Source organism: Schistocerca gregaria, chromosome 2 (genome assembly GCF_023897955.1).
Source record: "Schistocerca gregaria isolate iqSchGreg1 chromosome 2, iqSchGreg1.2, whole genome shotgun sequence".
Taxonomy (NCBI): Eukaryota; Metazoa; Arthropoda; class Insecta; order Orthoptera; family Acrididae; genus Schistocerca; species Schistocerca gregaria.
Window position 1 is genome coordinate 606,270,506 of NC_064921.1, and position 13,251 is coordinate 606,283,756.

The following is a 13,251-nucleotide window of genomic DNA, read 5'->3' on the forward strand; positions in this document are numbered from 1 at the left end:
TCTGAGGACTTTTAACTGAAGGAGGAGATGGTGATGATGATGATGATGATGATGATGATGATGATGATGATGATGGCTGTGGTTTTAGAATGCTGAACTACTGAGTTATCAGCACTCTTCTATAAGACACTGACTAAAGAAGGTCAAAAAAATGCAGTAACACAAAACATAGATAAAAATAATGAAGGATAATTGTCGACACAACCCATTATAAAGTAACAGGACAAATAAACTTAAAAGTGGCACAGATTACCATTGCCAACTGGCCATTTAATAGCAATGGGTGACGAAGCCATGCACCCAAATATCTCTCCCAGTGTTTTGGAAAGGAGCACAGACAACACACAAAACCTCTACCACATTCACCTCATTGCCATTGAAGATAGTAGATGGGCCATGTGGACGATACAGAGCAGTATGCAGGACAGAAGATAAAACACACTCAAATAAAATATGGTTTCACACACTGATAAGTGCATTTGGCATAGGTTAAAAAGGGCACAGATTACTGTGACAATGCCCCATTCTTAGCTATGTAAGGCCTACTTTTTCTGCTTGCCATGGCTGAAAGGAGGTAAGCCATGGTCACATTGTAGATTTCCCAAACAACAATTTATTTATTACTCCCCACTTACAGTCACTGAGGCTACCATAAACACTTGGCTTTCCTTGTTACATATTTAGAAAGTACTTGCAGGATAAAACAACAAGCTGGTCGGTGAGAGCAATCCTCCTTTGTGGCCACACCAGCAAGTTCATTTTCACTAATTCCTAAGTGCCTGGCACACAGCAGATAATTATTTCCTTCTCCTAGTCCATCCTATCTGTTGGATACAACTGTCCAAAATTTATGTAAAGAAGGAACTTGCAGACTCAGAGCAGATGAGAAATTTCTTGCTACAATATCATCTCTTATGCTCCAGTGCCATCAAGATAGCAAAAAATTCTGCATGGTAGACAGAAAGTTGCTCTGGGAGCTCTTTCTTGAGGTAAAATTCGGAAAATGTAACTGAGCATCAGATAATGTACCCCCACTTAGATCCATCCGTGTAAAAACTGATTCAAAGAAAAAAATTATTTTGTAGGTCCATTTATCACCACTAAATGAGGGCTACTTGCAGTAAATTGCTATTGTGCTCTGCATTTTATTGTACATTTATGACCTTGCATCAAATTAGGATTTGGTAACTTTGACAATTAAATTATATTACTTAATGTAGATACAAAACACATGAAAATGGGATGTACAAAAGAGATAATAATATTTGATTATTATGCAAAAACAGTCCTGTTAAATTAGCAGAACCATCCAAAGAAAACTCGACCTTTTTTGCCTCTCTATTAAGTGTACATATACTGCAACTTTATCTGAATGAAGAAGTCTGCAGGCAGTGTCTGTGAGATGTAAGGATCCAGGTCTTTCATATAGAGGGACCCAATGTTTGACACCAAGTGCAATCAATATTTTTTTCTGTAGAGGAAAGGAAGGAAGTTCAAGTACTAAAACCCACTGACACCCACCAACAAAGAAAGCACTAGAAATGAAACACAAGTGTGGAATAGATAAGGATAAGGAAAGAAATCAGCAGTATCTTTTTCAAAGAAAGCATTGAGGGATTAATCTTAACTGTTTAAGTGAAACCATAGGAAACCTAAATTCGGAACGCAGAGAGGGATCTGAACCCCATTACACCAAATTGCAAATTCAGTTCCTTAACTACTATTAATAGTTGTCTTTGTTATACAACATGAAGCACATTTGTTCATAGCATGCTATTCCTTTTTCACAACATGTTTTGGCTAGAAATCAACGTGGGTCATATGTGGTAACAGGCACAGTAAAACTGACTGCAACATTGAAACTTAATAGCCAGTAACTGTTGTACGCAAATGATTATCATTACCAGTAGCTGTACTTAACGCAAAGAAAATTGTTACTAGAGTCCAACAGTGTTTCCATTCACAAATTATTTTGTGCTGCAATCAGATTATTTACATATTATAAGACAGTCTTACATTTATTCAAAGTTCTCTATGCTGTGCACTTAGCATTACACAGCAAAATCAGCAGAGAGCAAGCAGACACTGTCAGGCCAGGAGACTCAAAGTTAAAAGCAGTCACTTCTCGGATACTGGAATAATTTTTGCTTCAACTATGTATACTCCATATTATCACATCCATCTCTCACTAGTGATGTCAGTCACCACAGAGACCACTGATAACTGGAAATACTTTTCTCTTCCACACAGTAGAGCACAGACAGAAATCATTCTGCCAGTGGCAGACAAATGGAGATGCACAACATACAATTGTCCAGCTTGTGTAGTTTCAGTTATCAGTTGCTGCCATAATAGCACACCATTAGTTATGAGTGGTCACCAGGCAGATTAGATTAGATTAGATTAATACTTGTTCCATAGATCATGAATACGACACTTCGTAATGATGTGGAACGTGTCAGGTTAATAAAAGATGTCTGTACAAGAAATTACATTACACAAAATATTGCATGACACTAATGATTAAGTTTTTTTTTTTTTTTTTTTTTTTTTTTTTTTTTTTTTTTTTTTTTTTTACTTTATATCTAAAAATTCAGCCAATGAGTAGAAGGAGTTGTCATCTAGAAATTCTTTTAATTTATTTTTAAATGTTAGTTGGCTATCTGTCAGGCTTTTGATGCTGTTTGGTAGGTGCCCAAAGACTTTTGTGGCAGCATAATTTACCCCTTTCTGTGCCAAAGTCAGATTTAACCATAGTGAAGATCATCCTTTCTCCTGGTGTTATAGGTATGCACACTGCTATTACTTTTGAATTGGGTTGGATTATTATCAACAAATTTCATAAGGGAATATATATACTGTGAGGTTACTGTGAGGATCCCTAGATCCTTAAATAGATGTCTGCAGGATGACCGTGGGTGGGCTCCAGCAATTATTCTGATTACACGTTTTTGTGCAATGAATACTTTTCTACTCAACGATGAATTACCCCAGAATATGATGCCATACGAAAGCAGTGAATGAAAGTAGGCATAGTAAGCTAATTTACTGAGATTCTTATCACCAAAATTTGCAATAACCCTAATAGCATACGTAGCTGAACTCAGACGTTTCAGCAGACCATCAATGTGTTGCTTCCAGTTTAACCTCTCATCAATGGACACACCTAAAAATTTTGAAAATTCTACCTTAGCTACAGACTTCTGTTCAAATTCTATATTTATTACTGGAGTTTTGCCATTTACTGTACGGAACTGTATATACTGTGTTTTATCAAAATTTAAAGAGAGTCCGTTTGCTGAGAACCACTTCATAATTTTGTGAAAAACATCATTTACAATTACATCACTTAGTTCTTGGTTTTTGGATGTTATTACTATACTTGTATCATCAGCAAAAAGAACTAACTTTGCATCTTCATCAATGTGGAATGGTAAGTCATTAATGTATATCAAGAACAGTAAAGGACCTAAGACCGAACCCTGTGGGACCCCGTGCTTGATAGCACCCCAGTTTGAGGAATCAGCTGTTTTAACATTACACGAACCACTTATTTCAACTTTCTGCATTCTTCCAGTTAAGTATGAATTAAACCATTTGTGCACTGCCCCACTCAAACCATAATGATTTAGCTTATCTAAAAGAATTCCATGATTTACACAATCAAAGGCCTTTGAGAGATCACAAAAAATACCAATGGGTGATGTCCGGTTATTCAGAGCATTTAATATTTGATCAGTGAAAGCATATATAGCATTTTCTGTTGAAAAGCCTTTCTGAAAACCAAACTGACATTTTGTTAGTACTTTATTTTTACAAATATGGGAGGCTACTCTTGAATACATTACTTTCTCAAAAATTTTTGATAGAGCTGTCAGAAGAGAGATTGGGCGGTAGTTGTTGACATCCGATATATCCCCCTTTTTATGCAATGGTTTTACAATGGCATATTTCAGTCTATCAGGGAAAACACCCTGCTCCAAAGAGCTATTACATACGTGGCTGAGAATTCTACTTATCTGTGGGGAACAAGCTTTAAGTACTTTGCTGGAAATGCCATCAATTCCGTAAGAGCTTTTACTTTTCAGTGAGTTTATTATTTTACTGATTTCAGAGGGAGAGGTTGGTGGAATTACAGCTGTTTCAAACTGTGCAGGTATGGCCTCTTCTATTAATAGCCTTGCCTCTTCTAGTGAAGATCTAGATCCTATTTTCTCCACAACATTTAAAAAATGATTATTCAAAATATTTTCAATTTCTGATTGTTTGTTAGTGCACTTGTCATTCAATTTTATTGCACTAAAGTCTTCCTGTGCTCTTGGTTGCCCTGTTTCCCTTTCAATAATATTCCAAATTGCTTTAATTTTATTATCAGAGTTACTGATCTCAGACATGATACACATGCTTCTGGACTTTTTAATAACTTTTCTTAGTACTGCACAATAGTTTTTATAATATTGAACAATTTTGGGGTCAGTACTCCATCTTGCTGTTAGATACAGTTCTCTTTTGCGGTTGCAAGATATTCTTATTCCTTTAGTTAGCCAAGGTTTTTTATATGTTTTCTTGGAATTATGTTTAACTATTTTCTTGGGAAAACAATTTTCAAATACCCTTAAAAATGTATTGTGAAATAAGTTATATTTCAAGTTTGCATCGGGTTCCTTATACACTTCATCCCAGTCTAGCTGCTGTAGGCTTTCCCTAAAGTTTGCAATATTTATATTGTTAATTGAACGCACTGCTTTGAAAGTCTGATTTATTATACTGCATGGAGCTATGTCATGTACTGTAACAAGCTGTGCACTATGATCTGAAAGACCATTCTCAACAGGATAAGCATTTATGTCCTTAAACTTATCTTGGTCTATAAAAAAGTTATCTATCAATGTACTGCTGTTCTTTGTTATCCGAGTAGGAAAATCAATGACGGAGCTCAAATTGAAAGAACTGAGTAATACTAAAAGGTCATTCTTCCTATTACACTCTTTCAGGGAATCAACATTGAAATCCCCACAAATGATAATTTGCTTCCCCCTGTCTGACAGATAGCACAACAAAGCATCCAAGTTTTCCAGAAATAGCTGGAAATTCCCTGAGGGGGACCTATACACTGTTACAATTATGAAAGTGCCATCCTTTAGTTTAAGTTCAGTGGCACATGCTTCCATATGTTGCTCTACACAAAATTTTTTAGTTTCTAAATTTTTTGCACTGTGGAAGCTTTTGACATATATGGCAACTCCTCCTCTCATCATATTATCTCTACTTACATGTGCAGCTAATTTGTACCCATTGATGCTAACCTTTTGCATATCAGTGACAATGTGATGCTCAGACAGGCATAGTACATCTATTACATTCTCAGTTTCTATATCTTCTAAACAAAGCAGAAGCTCATCAATTTTATTGTTCAATCCCCCAATATTTTGATGAAATATACTAACATTTTTCATTTTACTTTTGCAACTATCTTGAACTTTTTTGACATCTTTAGTACTTGCATGGCTGAGTTTCCCACTGGACACTGATCTTACACTAAAAAAGAGTTTCCACCATGAGATGTAGTTCCTCCCCCCTTTAAATTTCCTGCTATAATGCTAAATGCTGAATGTCCAAGAAATTCAGATTCAAAGAATGAAGTCAGTAACTGTCATAGACTGTAGTTCATACAGAACTCTATAGTTTAGGTAGTTCCTTTCAATTTGTTAGATTAGTTAGCATATAGGACTTGGACTCCAGTGCCAAACATGTAGCAGCAATCAAAGCTGAGTATTCTGTGTACATTGTTTAAACAAATGTGTATTAATCTGTTGCCTATAGTAACTGATTTAAAGATGACCCCCAGTGAGCACATGTGTTGCAAGCATATGAGCCATGTACAGCAATGATTATTCTGTGGTGGTGGAGTAGGAGGGGGATTGCCTTCCTGTTACTTTGGACTTTGGGCACTAGGTTTGCTTCAGTGAATACAACACACTGCCTACCCTTGCCATGACTACAGGTGGCTCATTCTCATCCTGGGGTGTGAATGGCCTGCTCTTCCTTTTTAACTTTCATCAGTCTATTCATCTCTCCTTACCCAGAAATGAACTATTAATTCCAAAAGTTACGTGTCACATTTACTTTTGCATGTGTACCACACATTTCATCTCCTGTAGGTAAAAACTGACCAGAAATTCTGTTTCAAATTTATTTTCTTGATTGAATTTGTCTTGGATGCAATTTATTCAAAAGATTATGACATTAGTTTGGATTATAATACAATTATGGATTATAATACAATTTTAAGTGTCACAAAATAAAGCAAAGCCAATACAGTTGCCTGATGATCTTCAGCTCATCCAAGTAACTACGAGGGTTGAAATTTAAATAGTGGCAACTATTTATTCACAACCGATACAAAAGAGTTACATGTTTGCACCTGTTACTGTCCTTCAGAGTAGTCACCAGCATTGTGTAGAGCCCGTTGCCAGCGATGTGGAAGATGTAGTATACCGTTAGCAGAGCCTATTCTGTTGATGGTGCAGATGGAATGGTCTACTGCCTGTCAAATCTCTGGAACAGTTCTGAAGCAAATGCCACGAAGTGGTTCCTTCATCTTTGGAATCAAATCAAAGTCACAAGGACTTAAATCATATTACTGTTCATTTTGGAGCAGCACCTGTGACCAACTTTGCGAAAGAAGCAGCAATACTTTCTGGGCAACCCACCCATTATTTTGCACGACAATGTGCGGCACATACAGCATAGGCTGTGGCTGCTCTGTTCGGTTGATGGGACTGGGAAGTGGTGTACCATCCCTCATACTCCCTGGACTTCTGACTTTGAGTTGTTTCTCAAGATGAACTACATGGCATTCGCTTCATAACTGTTACAGAGATATGACAGGCAGTAGACTGCTCCATTCGCACCATCAACAGAACAGGCTCTGCTAACAGCGTATTATGCCTTCCATGTCGCTGGCAGTGGGCTCTACACAATGCTGGTGACTACTTTGAAGTACAGTAACAAGTGCAAACGCTTTACTCTTTTGTATCCGTTGTGAACAAATAGTTGCCACTATTTAAGTTCCAACCCTCATATATTTTTGTAGTGTGCTTTAAAGCAGGAGAAGTTTTGCATGTATTCTTACTGTTTTTGTTTTCATGAATGTGGTCTTTATGTGCAACAATTGAAACAGGATAAACAGATTAAGTTTCTTGCAGGATCACCTCAACAGACTATGAAATGAAATGAAAGAATTGAAATGGAATGAAATGATCCTATGGTATTATTGGCTGTCAGGCCCCATAAGGGATTATTTGGCCACCATATGCGTCTTTTTATTTGACATTCAGTGACTTAGATGTCAATGATGATGGAATGATGATGACGACAACATAACATCCATTTCAATTTGAGTGATTTTCTAATAATACTTTGTGATAGTTTACATGTTATCTGACATATAGAACCATATTTCACTATTTTGAAGGGCACTAGTGTAAATAATTACCACTCTAAGTACATTCTTAATAGCCTTGGTAATGCTGTTATTTGTTATAAGTCTGTTCATGATAGAATAGTTCCCATTAAAATGAGTACTTCTCTTTTTTGCAGTATCAGAATCTTTCAGTTCTGTCTTCCACTGAAGCTTCATCGGACATAGAAACTAATGAATTTTAAGAGCTGCTAGAACATATCATCATAAAGATACCTAAAAAGGAAATATTAGTTGTGGAGGTGATTTTAATGTGAAGATAGATGAAAGTATAGACAACAAACACATGAGACCTGTGTTGGCCTTTGTGACTTGCATATTAATAAGAAATGGGAGGAGCAGCTACAGGAATCTTGAATGATTAATAACTTTGCTACCTGTACTGTCCTTTTCCAACATAATCCACAGTATTGCTACAAGTGGATTTCTCGTGGTGATACTGTTAGAAATCTGACTAATTTTGCTTTGGTCAGCTAGCATTGGTATACTTTTGTTCTGGATTGCAAGATCTATCATGGTGCAGATTGTGGCAGTGACCATCCTATGCTATTCGTGTAAATCCAGATAGAGCTGAAATTGATCAGAAGGACAAGAATAAGATAGGTTTGTATAGCAGACAAAAATTGTCTCAAAGAGTTTGGAGAAAGAATGAGACCCTACCCCAGCAAGTAACAGAGGATGAAGTAGTCCCCCTACGTGAGACAGAGTGAAGGAAGTAATCAGTTCTTCTCCACTCGAACAGATTACTAATATTCCTTTAATGAAGCCATGGATTATGAAACTGATACACCACTGATCAAAGAGAGGAAAGCACACTGAAGAAATGTGGCATACAAATTGCTCAGGTTGAAGAAGCATACAAAATACTTTGCCATGAAATACAGTGCAACTGCTGAGCTGACAAGACACAGTATCTCAGCAGTATTTTTGACATAAAGGACCAGCATAAAAAGGTAAATCAAATGCCTGACCTCTTCAGGAAGGTAAAACAGTGTTACTTGAAAGTTCAAACCATGCATATGGGTGATAGAAGATATAAATGGCAATCTTATCAGTGACAAGAAAAAAATTATAACTGGTGGAATTGACACTGAAAAATCCTGCATTGCACAGGAAATAATATCAAGGAAGAACACATTTGCATGGAATCAGACATGGAATCTGATATTCTATTCAGTGAAATTGAAAGTGCTATCAATCATTTGGAAAACAACAAAACCTGATATGCAGATGGTATTTCCAGAGAAATTCTGGCTGTAATGTGAGAAGAAGGCAGACATGCTTTACATTTAATATGTATTATGGTGCAGAAAGCTGGTTATGTCCTAAAGACTGGACTGCGTCTGTTCTAATTCCTCTGCACAAAAAGGATCAGTTAGAAACTGCTCCAGTTACCTGACTGTGCATTAATATCACATGATAGCAGAATCCTGTGTGTAATGAATCAATGCCTAAAGACATTCCTGAAACCTCAGATTTCTTCTGAACAAGGAGGTTATGTGACAGGTAAAGGAACTAGAAAGGAAATGATGAATTTGATGCAGATAACTGAAAAATGTCTTGAGTTCTGGTGTCCCTGCCTTCATTTGTTTCCTAAATTATGAAAAGGCCTTTGTCACTGTGTCATATGGAACAAGTTGTGGCATGTGTTCAATGAGTTCGGGGTTCCAAGACACCCAGTGCTTTTTTTCTAAAAAAAAAGTTTGAGGGTACTCCGACATTTGATTAATGCAGTGAAAATTACTTATAATTGAAGCATAGGATACCACCCGTCTGCTTTTAGACATGTCATCAACATGTCGAGGGGGAAAAAAATGGTATTGGACTCTTCAGTTGGCTTTATGCAAAGAAACCATTTCTTCTTTTCTGGAACCACCTGAAGAAGACACAGATACTGCAGCCCAAGGCTGTGCAATGTTCATGCCTTGTTTATTTCTCTCTACTCCTAAGCTTCCTACTTCTTTTCAAATTCTGGAGTCAAATTTTTTGTTTGAAATGATCAACCAGTCATTTTTCTCACAAAATGTGATTTATTGTTCCTGAGTCCAACATTCTGGATGATCATTTAATTTTCTGCCATGCACACATTCGTTCACTGCATTTTCACACATAGGTTCAGTGCTCAGGTTTACAGTTTCACTTTCGTCATCCTCTGATGTTGAACTTCCTGGCGTTTCACTCGCACACAAATTATTGACAGGTTTTGGTTTTCTAGATGCAGGGGAACAAATAAAATAGTTTGTTAGTTTTCTGCTCATTTCTCACCTCCAACTTAACTTACAAGTTGCAACGAAAGACAGGACACCCTGTAAAACTTCGCACAACCAATGGGAATGGAACAGCAAACACAAATGAATAAAGAATGACAAAACAGAGATGGCAATGAATCGCGAAGGATCATGGTAGTGGGACTGTAGAGACCTCATCAGTACCTCGGCATTTGAGCGTATTCATATCCGTGTAGCACTACCATCGGCCCCACTATTAGTGAGCGAGGGCACCACATGCTTGTCGAACTGGCTGCCAGCGATTCAGTTGTCGAGAACGGTTGCCAGAGCTTCGAGATGCTTGAAACAGTCAATGACATCATTTTTCCCGCAAAAAACTGCACTGGTATCATTTGTATTGCAATTACCAACACGAAAAAATGCAGTAAAAAATTTACGTCCGTGAGATAAATCTTTGGCACTCTTCCAAGTTCTCAACATCGTAAAAATATTATTCTGTCAACAAAAAGTTTAGGGGTGTGCATCCCCCAGTGTTCCCACAGAAAAACAGCACTGCAGACACCTAGTATCATTACTAAAAGGTGTTTATGACAGTCATACTGCAACCACAAATGTGGATGATGAATGCTCTGAGTGTGTGATATGACAAATGGAGTCTGAAAGGATTGTCTGCTGTCATCTTAGTTCTATAATGTCTATGCAGAGTATGTCATCTAGGGTTACATTTTTACTTGGATGATGGAATTGTTATTTGGCAGCGCGAAAATCAACAATCAGTGTTTTGCTGATGATACTCCTCTCATTGCAGAAAGTGAGGAAGAACTTAGTTATCTATTCTCCAGAGTGAATAATATTAGTTTAAATTTCATTCTAGAGATAAATATGAAAAATACCAAAGTAATGGTTGTTAACTGACAACATGTAGATCAAATTTAACTTACAAGCTACTTAAAGGATTTGGAGGTAGTGAATGACTTTGTATACCCATGATCTCTTATCAATGACACAGTAAACTGTGATAAAGAAATAAAATGATAAATCATCCTTGGCCAAGCTTTAATGGTTAAAGACCTGGCAAAACTAAGCAATGTCCAAAACAGTGAAGTTGTGACAGGTGGAATCATTGGTGTTCCCTCTTTTATTGTACATTTGCGAGATTTGGACCATGAAAGATGGTGACAAGAGCTAAACTGATGCCTTCAAAATGTAATATTGGAGGAAGATGTTATGCAAACCATGCACAGAAAGAAGAACCAATGCTTCCTTTATAGAAGAACTTAGCTTCACAAGTAGTTTATGTTCCCATGTCAGTCAAAGTTATTTGCAGTTCCTTGAGCATATTTTGAGAAGAGAGGGAGATCATTTGGGAATGGCCATCTTGCAAGGCAAAACTGAAGGCAGGACATGTTGAAGGTCATCAAGTTAGTGGGTGGATCAAATGAAGATTGCTGGCCTACCTCTCCACATTACATTAAGAAGAGCTGAAGATCACTGCAGATGGAAATGTCCAGTAGAAGATTTAGGTACTTAAGAAATTAATGAAGAAATGACACTACACTCAGCAATGGGTAAACAGACTGTTGTCAGTGATGATGATGTGGACCAATGATAGTATACCATGCAGAGTGACGTATCTGCATAATCTTATTTTGAGTCTAGTCACATTATTCATGACCTGTGTCTTTGTCAACAGAGGACAGTTTGTGATAGCACCACTGTTTTTGTGGGTAAAGGGAAGATGACAGTAGCAGAGCTGTGGTAATACTATGTCTCTCTCTTCTCTGAAGTGTTGCAGTAATGGCTTGAACAGTAGCAAGGGACTGGACTGAGACTTCAGTACACTTGTGGAAACTGGAAATCATCATGTTGCAACACAAGTGCAGATAAGACTTATAAACAGCAAGATGCCTATTTCAACCCTAAATGTACCCAGGAATCATCTAGCAGAGGCCAGATGTCTGTGGCAGCATGGTGCTATATATCTTCTGTGTACTGAGATGATGTATTTTTACCCTTCAGTGAGGTATAATCATAACTTACAAATTAAATCAAGACACAAATCCAGACCCCTGCCTCTGTGCCACCAGCAACATTACCTACCCATGGCTCGTACACCAGTTGAAAGTTCAAGCTCACCACTATTACCTCTGCATGTCTTCGAAATTAAACACAGGTCCTCCCTGCGATGTTTTTCACAGGTAATGTCCACAAGCTTAGTAGGAGAACCTCTGTTAAGTATGAAAGTCTTAACTTTGAGGCAATATTTGGTGATGTGTACTAAGATTGTTCCAAATGAAAGTGCACTTCCCACCAAAAATAAGTACATGGGATTTGATCCCACTTTCCAGCACAATGTTTTTGCTCATTGTGTATATTTATCTTCTACAGATCTTAAATGTTTCACAGTTAGGATGTCGGCAAGGTGCTGTCCAATTTACTCACCCCATTTATGATGTTATCATTGCATTAGTGTGACAACTCTATGCTGAATGAGTTAACTATGTCCAGCAGAAACGATTTTCAGGCTAATCCTTTCACCACAAAGAAACATTTGATTGACATCTACATCAGCATACATACTCTGAAAGCCACCATATGGTATTTGACAGAGGGTACCTTATACTTTTACTAGTCATTGCCTTTGCTGCTCCACTCGAAAAATAGAGAGAGGGCTGACTTCCTATATGCCTCCATATGAACACTAATCTCTGTGGTCCTCACACAAAATGTATGTTGGTGGGTCCTCATACAAAATGTATGTTGGTGGCAGTTGAATTGTTCTACAATCAGCTGCTAATGTCGGTTCTCTATATTTTCTCATTAGTATTCCTTGAAAAGAACATTGTCTTTCCTCCATGGATTCCCATCTGAGCTCCCAGAGCATCTCTGTAATCCTTGCATGCTGATCAAATCCATTGCTAACAAATCTAGGAGCCCGCCTCTGAACTGCTTCAATGTCTTTCTTTGATCTGATCTGGTGACAGTGTCAAGCAGCACACTACTAAGGCTGCATTCGAACGTTAGGAGATTGTTTTTCTTACTCACTTGCATTAACTTACATCCTTCTACATTTAGAGCTAGCTGCCATTCGTCACGCCGACATAAATTTTGTCCAAGTCATCTTGTATCCTCATACAGTCACTCAATGACAATGTCTTCCCTTACACCACAGCCGCAGATTGCTGCTCACCCTGTCTATCAGACCATTTATGTATATAGGGAATAATAGCAGTGCTATCACATTTCCCTGATGCCTCCTGACAATACCCTTGTCTGCGAGGAACACTTGCTGTTGAGGGCAACATACTGTGTCTTATCACTTATGAAGTCTTTGAGCCACTCACATATGTGGAGGCCTATACTGTATGCTTGTACCTACATTAACAGTCTGCAGTGGTGCACCACGTAAAACACTTTTTGAAAAGTAGGAATATTAAATTGGCCTGTTGCCCTTCATCCATGGTTTGCAGGATATAATGTGAGAAAAGTAAAGTCAGAGGATGACAATAGAGAAACTCAACTGGTCCTTTTCAAGACCAA

The 13,251-nt window shown here is 37.6% G+C and overlaps 1 protein-coding gene across 5 annotated transcripts in view; it reads right to left on the reverse strand.

Annotated features, from left to right (window-relative positions):
• Nucleotides 1–13,251, reverse strand: part of LOC126334563 (extracellular sulfatase SULF-1 homolog) — a 1,305,433-nt gene that overhangs the window by 48,661 nt on the left and 1,243,521 nt on the right. The gene's annotated exons all lie outside the window — the stretch shown is intronic.